Source organism: Bombus huntii, unplaced genomic scaffold (assembly GCF_024542735.1).
Source record: "Bombus huntii isolate Logan2020A unplaced genomic scaffold, iyBomHunt1.1 ctg00000147.1, whole genome shotgun sequence".
NCBI lineage: Eukaryota > Metazoa > Arthropoda > Insecta > Hymenoptera > Apidae > Bombus > Bombus huntii.
Window position 1 is genome coordinate 100,203 of NW_026099392.1, and position 12,555 is coordinate 112,757.

General features: G+C 35.9%; 1 long non-coding RNA gene across 1 annotated transcript; it reads left to right on the plus strand.

Annotated features, from left to right (window-relative positions):
• The first annotated feature begins 353 nt into the window (after window positions 1-353).
• On the plus strand, window positions 354-1,311 carry LOC126877339 (uncharacterized). The gene is made up of 3 exons (XR_007694933.1): window positions 354-771; window positions 984-1,079; window positions 1,156-1,311. It is a non-coding gene; the product is annotated as an uncharacterized LOC126877339 (long non-coding RNA).
• The last annotated feature ends 11,244 nt before the right edge of the window (window positions 1,312-12,555 follow it).

Below are 12,555 nucleotides of genomic sequence, written 5' to 3' on the forward strand. Positions count from 1 at the left end.
CCATTCAGCCAAAGGTGTACTTACAGATTATAGATTCCTATACGACTCTCAGTAAAAATTTATCCGCACTCCAGATAGTTAAAACTTCTGTCGACCGTATTGATCCATCTGCACTCTTCGTATGACGTCAATATCTGTTCAGTGCTGCTGCGCAGGTTTCTTTGTGTTACGTCAATTCGTTTGTGACCGTTGCGCGAGTAATGGCGCTTTGCAATGGTGATTTGCAGGAAAACAGTGCAGGATGCTGTGATTCGTTTCTTGTGGTCGGAGGTTATGTTTGATGCCTATATTTATCAAAGATTTAATGCACATTATGGAGAAAGTGTTTTGTCACGAAGTGTGTTTGAATGGGCACAAAAGTTCAAAGAAGATCGCACAAGTGTTATGAAAAAACAGCTGGACGCCCGTCCACATCCACGATGACAACATTGAACGTGCTCATGAACTTATGCTCTATGGAATAGACGAGTGACAGTGGATAATGTGGCAAATCATTTGCAAATCAGCCACGGCTCTGCTTATGCAATAGTACACGACAGATTTGGATTTTAAAAAGTTTGTGCGAGATGGATGCCGAAAAAGCTGATGAAAAGGTGAAGACGACGATGCATTCGTGGTTCGCAGCTCAGCCCAAAACATTTTTTAATGAGAAAATATAAAGGTCCTTCGGCAAATGGACAAAGTGTATACAGAAATCGAGTGATTATGTCAAAGAATGATGTATGTCTTTTTTGACAATTGCTTAAAATAAATTCTACACCGACAGAGCGGGTAACTTTTTACTCACCCTCGTAAGACACTTAAATTTCCAATCTATTATGATGAATAAAAGAGCTTATACTATTAAATCTAATTGTATTTTGTTGCATGAGAGTACACGTGTATGTGATGTACATTACCTTTATATCCCCTTGAACGCTTCAATATTGCGCATATATACTATATTTTGTACAGCTTCTATAAAATTTCGTATGTTTGTTTAGGCTGTTAATCTAGAGGCTGGAGTACAAAGAAGTGGCACAATGATGTGGGCTGATGACATTTATAATTATCAAGGAATCACCCCTACATTCGCTCAGGTATATATCGTTGACTATAATGTATTTAACATATATGATTGTTAGAATATTAATAATTAATTTTTAATTCTATCAGAATTTTAATGAAACTGTCCCTTGGGAAGGAAGAACTGATACCTTGATATCACGGTTTGTACATCCTATATATACGACAAATTTTAGAACATTATATAACGAAGAACCAGATCGTCGTGGCCATGTGATGTGAATAAAAGGACTTGAATTTGATGATATTTTTATAATGTTAGATAACATAACTAAGTATCTTCACAGTAAGATAGGATGACATGGTTTACATGATCTTAATGTTGTTCACTCGAGTGATGATATTATAAGGAAAAGTGTAATATCACAGGTAGGATGATTCATAATTTAGAACTACTAACTCATGTATGTATTAAAAATTAAAGAAATATATTAAATTTTATAGGATATTTATGTTTAGTAACCAGTAATTCAGAGATTGGTATTCATGGTTACTATAACGAGGCTGTAGAAACGCACCCTTTCTTCTTTGCAAATGGTCCTGTATTTATGTCTAAGCCGAAACTGGAACCTCTGAATAATTTAGATTTATTCTTGTTATTTTCTAAAATACTTATCTACAGTATACCATAAGGAATGATACCGTATCGCACCTAATCAAGTGCCTTAAGAAACATCAACAGGATATCACAGTAATCCCTTATCGACTGATATGTAAGTAAAAGTTATCTGTCATTGTTATACACAATTATGTGTTAGTGTTATACACAGTTATTTATCATTTTCTATTAATTCAGTTGTAGCCACTACAATATCTATGACACTGGTAGTAATTATAAGAACAATAATGATGTTCTATAAGAGGAAATGATGATTAGGAACAAAAACTTACAGGTAAGTCAAAGTATATGTTATTTGCCATTTGAAAAGAAAGTTACTAACTTGGAATTTTTTGATAAATAATAATTGTGCAAAATATATTGGATTTCAAATTTGTCAAAAATTGAAATTTAAGAAGCATTGTAATAATATAACATTAATATTTTGATTTTTCAGGAGATATCATGCGGTGGATGGATAATATGTAAAAAATATTAAGCAGTATATGAATTTTCATATTGCGTAGAGATAACAAAATGAATTTTAAAAAATGTCGACATGGTAATAAGAAATAGCATCATGACAAAGAATATATAAACACAGTTTCATTTTTTATAAATAAAAATTTGTTGTTCCAGATTTTGAAATATAGTGAAACGTTTAATTAGTATCTTAATATCTTTAAATAATTATTATTTTAGAATCAATTGTAATTGTATCATACGTACTTTTGAATTCGTGCAAGAACATATGTTATTTTGAAGTAGTTATTATTAGGAAATTGTTAGACGCGAACAGTATGCGAAAAGTTAGTATGTAGTGTAATAATTATCAATCAAAGCACAAGAATTAAATTCTTTAGGAAAAAATTTCCGGAATTTCTTATTTACATGATTATAAAGAAATCCATAACAAAAAGGAGCTGCTTTCTAATACTTCTCTTCCTTGTAATGCCTACGTTAACAATAACGAGGTTCGACTTTTTGTTTTTAGAGGGATACTGGAAAATTTGAAAGTACAGTACCATTGGGAAGAAAATCACGATATTGAAAACGATATTTGCAAGTAAATTTCCAAAAAATCTGTTTTCAAATTTTCGCTTTCTATTTCACATTAAAAGAAAGGGAGGGCTGCCTTCTTTTTCTGCAAGACAAAACAAACATTCTGAATCTCGTATCAATGAATGATGTCAATAAGTTATTTTTCTTTTCAGATTGAACAATATTCCAGATTTATTCATAATTTCATACTACGCGAAGAATAGACTTTCATAGGTATATAAAGGAAATATTAAGTATAGGAAAACTCTTTTTCGTTGTAGGTGACATATGCTTCACGGTTGAACACATGTATTTTTGAACACATATAAATGAAAAAGTACTCTTATGGAGAAAAAGAATTGATACCTTCGATTGACATTAGATAATGTATATAAACTTATGAACAATCACTATCACTATCAGTTTGTATTTTAGGTGCACACGCAGATTTGTTGGAGTTCTTATAAAATGTACTTCCTGTACGAACGTTTTATTCTTCCAAATTTTACGATACTATGTCTCATATGATAACTATATGGATTAAACGTAATATAAATGATCCGAAAATAGACTCGAACGACATTAATTGTCTTTCTATTTATACCAATATCGAAAATACAAGTAAAGCTGGAGCAATAGTATGCAAGAATGGACTATTTATTATTTTAAACCAAATCATAGCATATTCAGAATGCACAGTATTATCATGAAACGACGAGTTTTATGTTAATTCCGACCGATTACAATACCTTTCTTTCGTTTACAAGGAACGACGAGACTGGCAGTTGCGTGATTTCCAATGCAAAAGCCGCGATATCTGCACGATAACCTAACCTCAACCGATTTTGTTGTACTATTCTTACGTGGACTTCGTTTGTACCACTTTCGTAACAAAAATAGAATACGTAGAACACAGCATTCCGTTATGCGATATTGTCGATTCCTAACATCCGAAAAATCAGAGATAATTTTTTCCCTACAGTTGTACATTTGTGTGAAAAATTACGAACGTAAAGTTGTTTGGTGCATGCACAGTCCTCCCCTCCGCTGCATTTGCGTGGACATGCTAGAAAGATTCACTTTTCCACGGTGAAACTGTATGTATTATAATTTCATTTTTACAAAGGTCGAACATCCTACTATGCATAAATTTAATATTAATATAAGCAGGTTTCGTGTTAAGTATTACATCTGACGTATAAGCACACGTGTGTACGAGCCTTGGTTTTAAATGTCTTATAGTAGACACCGAAAAGATTATTCAGTTGGATATCTGACTCAACATCAATATTTTACTAGGAGATAACATGTTAAGAACACGTTGGTGGATGGCATGGGAGATGATGAATGAAGACATACTTCTGTGAGATACATAAAATAGTAGTCAGAACGTATTTTGGCGCTTGGGGACAGCAACAGCTTTTTTTTTGTTTTTATTTATTTGTTGAAATTACAATCAATTCTCGCGTTGAGAATTTTCAGTAATTTTTCCGGCGTGGCGCAGTGACATGGCTGTTTATTTACAATAAGTTAATACTTATTATAGATAGGTATAATTTATAAGTATTATAAGTAAGTGCATATGCTTAATTTGGATAATTAAATGAATCTAACGTTTAGGTCTAGCGAGTAGTGCCTCTTCAGCCTGCGAATCTGGTCCGTCGTATCGAGTAGTCCAGTGATTAGGGGGTTTCGGTGTTTCTTGACTCTTTTGCTATATCTGTCGCTATATTTTGCTATTTCCTCTTTGACTGTAGGTATCTTGAGGTCGCGATGGATGGTTTCGTTGGTAACATACCAAGGTGCGTCTATTAAGGCTCTTAGCGCTTTCGATTGGAATCGTTGTAGTATTTCGATGTTGGAGTTACTTGGACAGCAACAGCTGGTGATACTGTCATACACCTCCATTTATAAACTTTCGAAAATCGATGTGACCTTCAAACTTTAGTGTATTCTGTTTCACAGCACAAAATGTTTCCGAAACGTAAGTTTATTGTTACAATAAACTTGACTAGTGGCTCTGAAATACTATCCTTGAAAAAACAATGGGGAAATTGGAGCAAAAAAAAAGAAGGAAATAAACAAAGACCTTGTTGGTTCGTAAAAATAAAATATGCTACAGGAAAAATTTTTTCCAACGGATTGAGATGCGACAAGCTTTAAAAGCTATGACGCGAATCGAGCGTTTGTCTACAAGAGCGCATTTTCGGTGGATATATATGTCGGAATGACATTGGGGATAGGGTTGTCGGTGTTTGAGGAGTCTTCATTGAAGGTAGCCATCGTTGCGGTGTAACGAAGATACGATTTATTGACACAGGTATGAATAACACAGGTTTTGACAATCTACCACGGCGGTGAGACGTCCGCGACACTAGTGACAGTGGTCTCCGGTTCAATAACGAATCCGCGGCCAACGGGATGACAGATGGGCGTTCTCGCTGAATCTAAGTCTGACTCGTAAAAATAATTGCTGAGCGTAAAGACGTTACTCTTTGGTCGACGGGAGCGCGTAAAAGAATGCCCGTCCCGTCCCGACGATGTCACAGAGGAAAACTATAATGGGGTGTGTCTAAGGACACGAGATCATCGGATTCGTCGAGGAAAGCCTTCGTTTAGGAAGTAAGGGAAATTGACGTTGCTGCTAATTGGTCAATCTCCATATCGGTGGTTAGAAAAAGATGTTAGCCGCCCTCGAGGGAAAGTTGCTAGTGGGAGACGCCGCTCGTTGAAAAATATGTCTCCCCTATCTTCCCGTAGTTGGGACAAAGACTGTTTGTCTGTTTGAAGGACTTTAGTTAACTAAACCTTAAGATTTATAACGGGCCCTCCAGCTAGCCGAACATGTACTGCGGAGACGCATCGACATCTGGCAATCATCTTACTCGAAGAATAGGGTCTGCGTGTGGCGAGCCACGGGACAGAAACCGTTGGAATGTTTACTGTCGCGTGTCGCCACGAATATTTCTTTTAAGGAGAGCTATAGAATTACTCCATACCTTTGTTAGGCAAAGCGTTTATCCCTTGACCGCGGCTACGTTGGGCGACAGACTGTCACCTCGAGCCAAAGCTCACCGTCACTAATCTAGAACAATTACAATCGGATTGAATAACTACAATTGTTCAATTACAGCTATAGTAGACTCTAGGTTAGAATGTTGCGGGATTATCTAAAATTCCAAAGGCTCCGGTGTTCTTTCATCTCCGACATATAATTATATAATGACTCATTGAAAACCAGCTTTCATTTTTTGTTGATAGTATGGTAAGAAAATGTGAAGTTCGAACGCTTGTAACGATTGCCTGAGTTGCGTCATCCTTGGTTTTAGGAAAAGATAGGGAAGTCACTGAAGGGTGTCGCGGCTTCGATGTCTTTCGTAGCTGCGACGCGGAGGCCTCTCGGTTGTTCTTTGAACAATCGTCAACGTGGACGAACGTCAAAGCGAAACCACGCGAATTCGGCATTTCCGATAATACGGAACTCTGTAAACGCGACTGCGTTGAATTCGTTCGATTAATTCCTAGCAGTATCTATAAACAGTGAACTTAAGGCCCCATACACAACTGCATACGCTAGGTTGTAAGAAATAATAGCTATATAAGTATGTAGCGGCGCATGAGTTAGAGAACGATGCAAATCGAGAGCGACTCATATTATTGTTTTGCCTCGTGACACTTACACAGTCTTGACGTACATGTAACGTCAACAAATATCTCCAACAGACTCAGGAAACCTGAACAGCCTTGCACACGACACCGACTCCCAAAACAAAGGAATATGAATTCGGCACATAGGCATAAGATAAACGAACATCTAGAAGGGCTGTGTCTTGATCGAGTCTTTCAGTCTTTCGGTAACGGTCAAATCGCACACTTGTAATCCTATTATAAAATAAAGGTACCTCGAACTCTGGTTCAAGAACCCAACATTTTTTTATTATTATTTTCCCATTATTTTTACGTGACATTTTGGCGATCCTGCCAGGATCCATTCGCTTCAGTGTAAACGAAGTTACGATTTCGGTCTACGGACATTATTGAAGATCGAAGGATTCGAACTACTTGTGTTATGAACTTTGCTGTCAATAATTTACCACGGTGGACCAAATTAACGGGGCCACTGTCAGCATAGAACAAATCAACAGAACGAGTTTGACACTCAAACGCATTTGAACGCGCCACAGAGGAAAACACCGCAAGGGAACCTCATTCTACGAACTTACGTATCAAGGTGAGAAAAGTCGGAATTCTTTTAAACAATATAGAACGCGAAAAGTTAGTTTCTCTAGTAACTCTAGCGAAGAGACAATATGAACAAGAAAGACACAAAAGCCGAGACAAGTTTACCCTCTACAAGTGGAGTTCAAAATAAAACGGGAACACTCGATTCCTCTACCAGAGCAATTTTAGACTTAATACAGAGACAGAACGAAGAATTTCGACAACAATTTAACGAAATAAAGAATGCTTTAAAATTAGCGAACGAAGAAAATAGAAAACGCGCTAACGAAATGGAAATATTAAGTAGAAACCTCTCTCGTGTTAAACTACCACAAATAAACGTAAAATCAACTGAATTCGGTTCTATGATGACTGACGATGACGATAATATATCAGTATTAAAACACGATACTAATCCACCTCCACCTATGCCACAAAAGCCACCAACATATGTCCAACCATCCAATTCAACAGCTGGAAACTCTGGAAATCTAAAAGCTGTTTAGTATCTCCGATACTAAACGGAGAAAACGATATAAGTGTAGAAGATTTTATTCGTGAAATAAAAGAAATGAGAATGATGTGTAGCGAACAAACGTTATTATTAAAAATGATCAAAATAGAGAAAATTGTAGGAAAAGCCGCAATGACAATCCGCAATATCCATATTAACGAATTCGAAACTCTGTACGAAGGATTAAGACGTAACGTAGCTACTCAAGCATCAGTAAGAGAACACCAAGATCAGTTAAGAGTGATAAAGCAAGGAATAACCGAAAGCGTGCAAAATTATAACATTAGATTTCGACGTGTTTTCAACAAACTTCAATACAGCATTACCAATGAATATAAAGACGAACTAACTCGATGAGCGATGAACGATCGACTATACATGGTTTCTGTGATTGACTATGTAAGAGGCCTTCGTTCAGAAATAGGACACGTGCTATTGGCTAATCCCCCCCCCCCAAACATCATCGATGCAGAAAAAAAGGCAATGGACGTGGAAAAATACTTTCGCGAAGACAACGCTCGCAGACGGATGACACGACAAACAACCACTCCACCATCTTATCGTAACCAGACGTCTCGTCCAGTAGGTAACCGCTTCACGATTACAAGTAACATGAATAACAAAACTCCACCCACACAAAACATTCTACCAAGAATGAATAATTTTACAAAGCTTGAAAATCGACCATTAAACGAAAGGCCACAAACGAAATGTTTCAAATGCGATCGATTGGGACACCTTGCCAATCAATGCCAAAATTTTCGAATACCGCCTCAAACAAAAGCCCCTCCAGGAATAAACCACATTCAAGAACAATCAGAATTAACAATGCTACCTCAGGAAGATTATCCACAATACGACTACAATTACCAGGACGACGAGGATTGCGATTTTTCGTTGACTCGGGAGCAGGAATCAACTTGCTTAAACGAGGATGCTACCCAGGAAGGACAATAATACCAGACACATAGAAATTCTCCATGGAACATTCCAAATACGAATCCAATTCCAAAATTAAACTAAATTTATTCAACAAAGAGATAGAATTTTCCTTAGTAGATGATAATTTCCCTATCATAGAAGACGGCATATTAGGCTTACCCGGTTTAAATCAATATCGATTCGAACTCTCCAATAAAACATTAAAATTAGATAATAATACTCTTCTGCTGCAGCAAGAACCACCCCTCGCATCGGGAGAAATCGTTCAAAAAATTGTATACTTCGACGGAAAGCCAACGCCAGTATGCTTTATCAATGGTGGTAAGTTTTCAGTCCAAATTTCTAACATTATTGAAAATATAAACACTGTAGATCAAATCTAAAAATTCAAATCTTTGATTCGACTATCGCACATAGAAAAACCTCTTAGAGAACCTATGTAGTATTTTCGTCTGTACCTACTTAAATTATATTTATCTTATTTTCCTTTAAGCATTCGTGAACGTAGTGGTAATGAACTTCAATGTGTTTAGAATTTTTTGTGAAATTTCCGTACTTTGCTATACTTATCACTCCAGAGTTATCGTCATAAATTTTTACAGGGTTATTGTCTAGATTTACATTGAAGACCTTCATAATTTCTCTAATAGACATTAATTCACTCACCGCTTCCGATAGAGCTACATACTCTGCATACGTCCAGGCTTTTGTCACACACCTTTGTTTTTTAGATTTCCAACCGATTACATTTCCATACAATTTAATTACATATCCAGAAGTAGATTTTCTATCTAAATGATCTCCTGCCCAATCAGCGTCCACATAACAATCTATCGTTTCACACTTTTCATTCCTTTTCTAATGTAACCTTAAATCTTTAATATTAAATATTTCAATATTTCGGTACAAATATTTCAATATTCGCAAAGCATATTTAAAATGTGTCTCGCTACAACAATCTTGAAATCTACTTAAGATAATTCACACTATAACTTATATTGGGTCTGGTATTTGTACTAATATACAGCAATGCGCCAATTAAATTCTTGTATCCAATGTCATTTCTATTTATCTCAGCGTTTTCAATTTTTAAATTTGTTTCCGTTGGTGTACAGTACAATTTGCTGTTTTGTAATTTATATTTGTTCGCTAATGATTCAATGTATTTCGTTTGGCTTAGTTTCATTTCATTTTTTATATAATCATACTCTATATTTATTCCAAAATATTCTTTTACTTCACTTAAATCTTTCATTTTAAATTTATCAGGTAATAGCTTCTTTACATTTTGTATCCTTTTTTTGTTTTTACTACAGATTAACAAATCGTCTACATATATTAGCAAATAAACAACATTTTCCCCCTCTCCATGAGTATATAGGCACAACTCTATGTTATTCTTCTTAAAATCCAATGTCGTCACATACCTATCAAAACACTCATACCAATCCCTCGGACTTTCTTTTAACCCATAAAGCGCTTTCGATAATTTACAAACTCTATTCGTTCCGTCCGCATATCCCTTTGGTTGATTTACATATACCTCCGAGGTTACTTCACCATTTAAAAAGGCAGTTTCTACATCCATTTGCTCAATTATTACTCCATTTTGACAACAATATGATAGCAATATCTTAAAGGTCTGATTACTCGCCACTGGAGAATATATGTCATCGGCTACGTTTCTTTGTTGAAATCCCCTTACCACTAATCTAGCCTTATACCTGTCCTCTGATTTTTTCGTGTAAACCCATTTTACATCTAATACTTCTTTGCCTTTTACCCTTTCTACCAATTTCCAAGTTTTATTCTTATAGAGACATTCTATTTCCTTATCCATAGCCTGTTTCCAAACTTCACTATTTTCACAACAAATCGCCTCCTCAAATGTGCAAAAGATATCTACTCTACAATAATTTGCGTGAATCTCACTACTGTTTTCCTTTTCTGGATACCTTACTGGAGTTTTCTTATTACGTGTAGATCTCCTAGGAATCTTTACGCTTTCAGAACTATTATCATTTTCATCTTCTCTACTTTCTAACTCTTCCTTATTCATGCTGTCCAATAAATAATTATCTTTACTATCATCGCTAACTGCATCGAATGAATTCTCCTCAAAACCGATACATTTTTTGTCTGTTTCTACGACCTCTACATGTCGCTACTGTTATTTTTACACCTAATAGGACTCTCTAACCTACTTCACTATATCCTAACAGAATTCCCATATCTGCCTTCTTATCCCATTTGGAAACTCTTTTTTGTTCTGGCCTTCTTACAAAAACTTTACTTCCATATAGATGTAGATTTTTAACACTTGGTTTTCTCCCGAAGAATATTTCAAAAGGTGTCTTTCTTTCTATAGTATTCGCTAATATTCGATTTTTCAAGTATGCCGCTGTACAAACTATTTCCGGCCAGTACCTTTTATGTACTTTCGCTTCCGCTAACAAGCAACGCGCCATGTCCATCACTGTTCTATTATACCTTTCCGCTGTCCCGTTTAATTCATGTACGTATGTTGGGCAATTATTTATTCTTATACCTTTATCCCTAGCAAATTTATAAATTCGATTATTTAAATATTCTTTACCATTATCGCATCTTAATATTTTTAACCTCTTGCCCGTTAAATTTTCGGCTTCATTTACGAACTGTACGAAAGAATCAAAGACCTCATCTTTTGATTTTATACAATAGATCCTAGCTATTTTACTATAATCATCGATAAATGAAATGAAATATTTTTCTCCATTGAATCCGGTAGTCTTAAAGGGACCACATACGTCCGTATGAATAATTTCCATTATTTCCCTAGCCTTAGTTCGATTATTTTTGAAAGGTAAGTTATGCATTTTGCTTTCTATACACACCCTACATTTCAAAAGTTCCTTTTCAAATTCATTCGGTATGCCAGTCACTAGCTGCTCTTTACCCAAAATCTCTAAATATTTAAAATTTACGTGTCCTAGCATCCTATGCCATCTTTCCTTTTTACTCATACCACTACGTTCGGCGCTGTTTACTAAGTGCTTCTTCCCTTTCAATATACTTTTTATTCTATATGTCCCATTCTCTTTGAACTGAGCTGTAAGTATATTATCCTCATCTATTACTTTCGCAATATTTCCTTTGGAAATAACCGTATTCTTATCGTCTGCTGGTTTACCTAAACTAATCAAATTTGCGGACATTTCTTTCGCGTAAAATACTTTCCTCATATTTATTTTATTTTGTTTTCCGAATGCTTCAAAATAACTTATAACATTCCCAACTTTTGTCGCTTTTATCGGTCTATTATCGCCTAAATATATATTTACCGGTTCTTTTAGGTCGATAGATTTATCGAAATAATTTATATTATTAATTATGTGATCGGTACAACCGCTATCTAATAGCCACACTATTTCGTTCTTACTTATTTCATTCGTCTCACTGCTGTTTGCTGCGTGCGCCGTTGCTGTCCATATGCCTGCTCTTGAGTTTCCATGCTCGCCCGTGCCGGTTCTTGATTGATGATGAAAGTTTCCACGTCCTCTGCTCGTATTGCCTTTGTTCTCTCTTCCTCTGTTTCGACCAGGTGTTGGCCCATGCCAATAGCCGTTACTGCTTCCCGCTTGGACGCCATTTTGACACTCTCTCGCAAAGTGTCCTAATCTTCCACATCTGAAGCATCCTTCCTTTTTTGCAGAAAAGGCGTTGGTTTGCCTTTCTCCTCGATTGGATTTATTTTTCTTCTCTGCTATCTCTATTTTATTTTTTACATACGCTACCGTTTGATCCTCTTCTTTCAATGCGTCTATTATGTCCGCTATGTAGCTGTATTCTTCGGGTAACGTATTCAGCATGTAATTCAGCTTTTCCCTCTCACTTACTTGTGCGTCCGCACTTTTTAATTCATTTATTAATTTTTCGAAATCGTTAAAGAATGATGCTGAATCACTGTAGTTCTCCAGTCTTATGTTTTCCAATCTCCTTCTGCATACGATCTGCAGTGCCGTCGACTCTTTCAAGTACATTTCATCGAACCTTTTTATTATATCATACGCCGTTTTTCCTTCCCTAACATACTCCAATTGTCTGTTCGATATTGCACTATAAATTATATTTATCGCCTTCAAATCCTTTTTGTCCCAGTCTTCATCGTCTCTTTCGTTCTTCATTCTAGTTG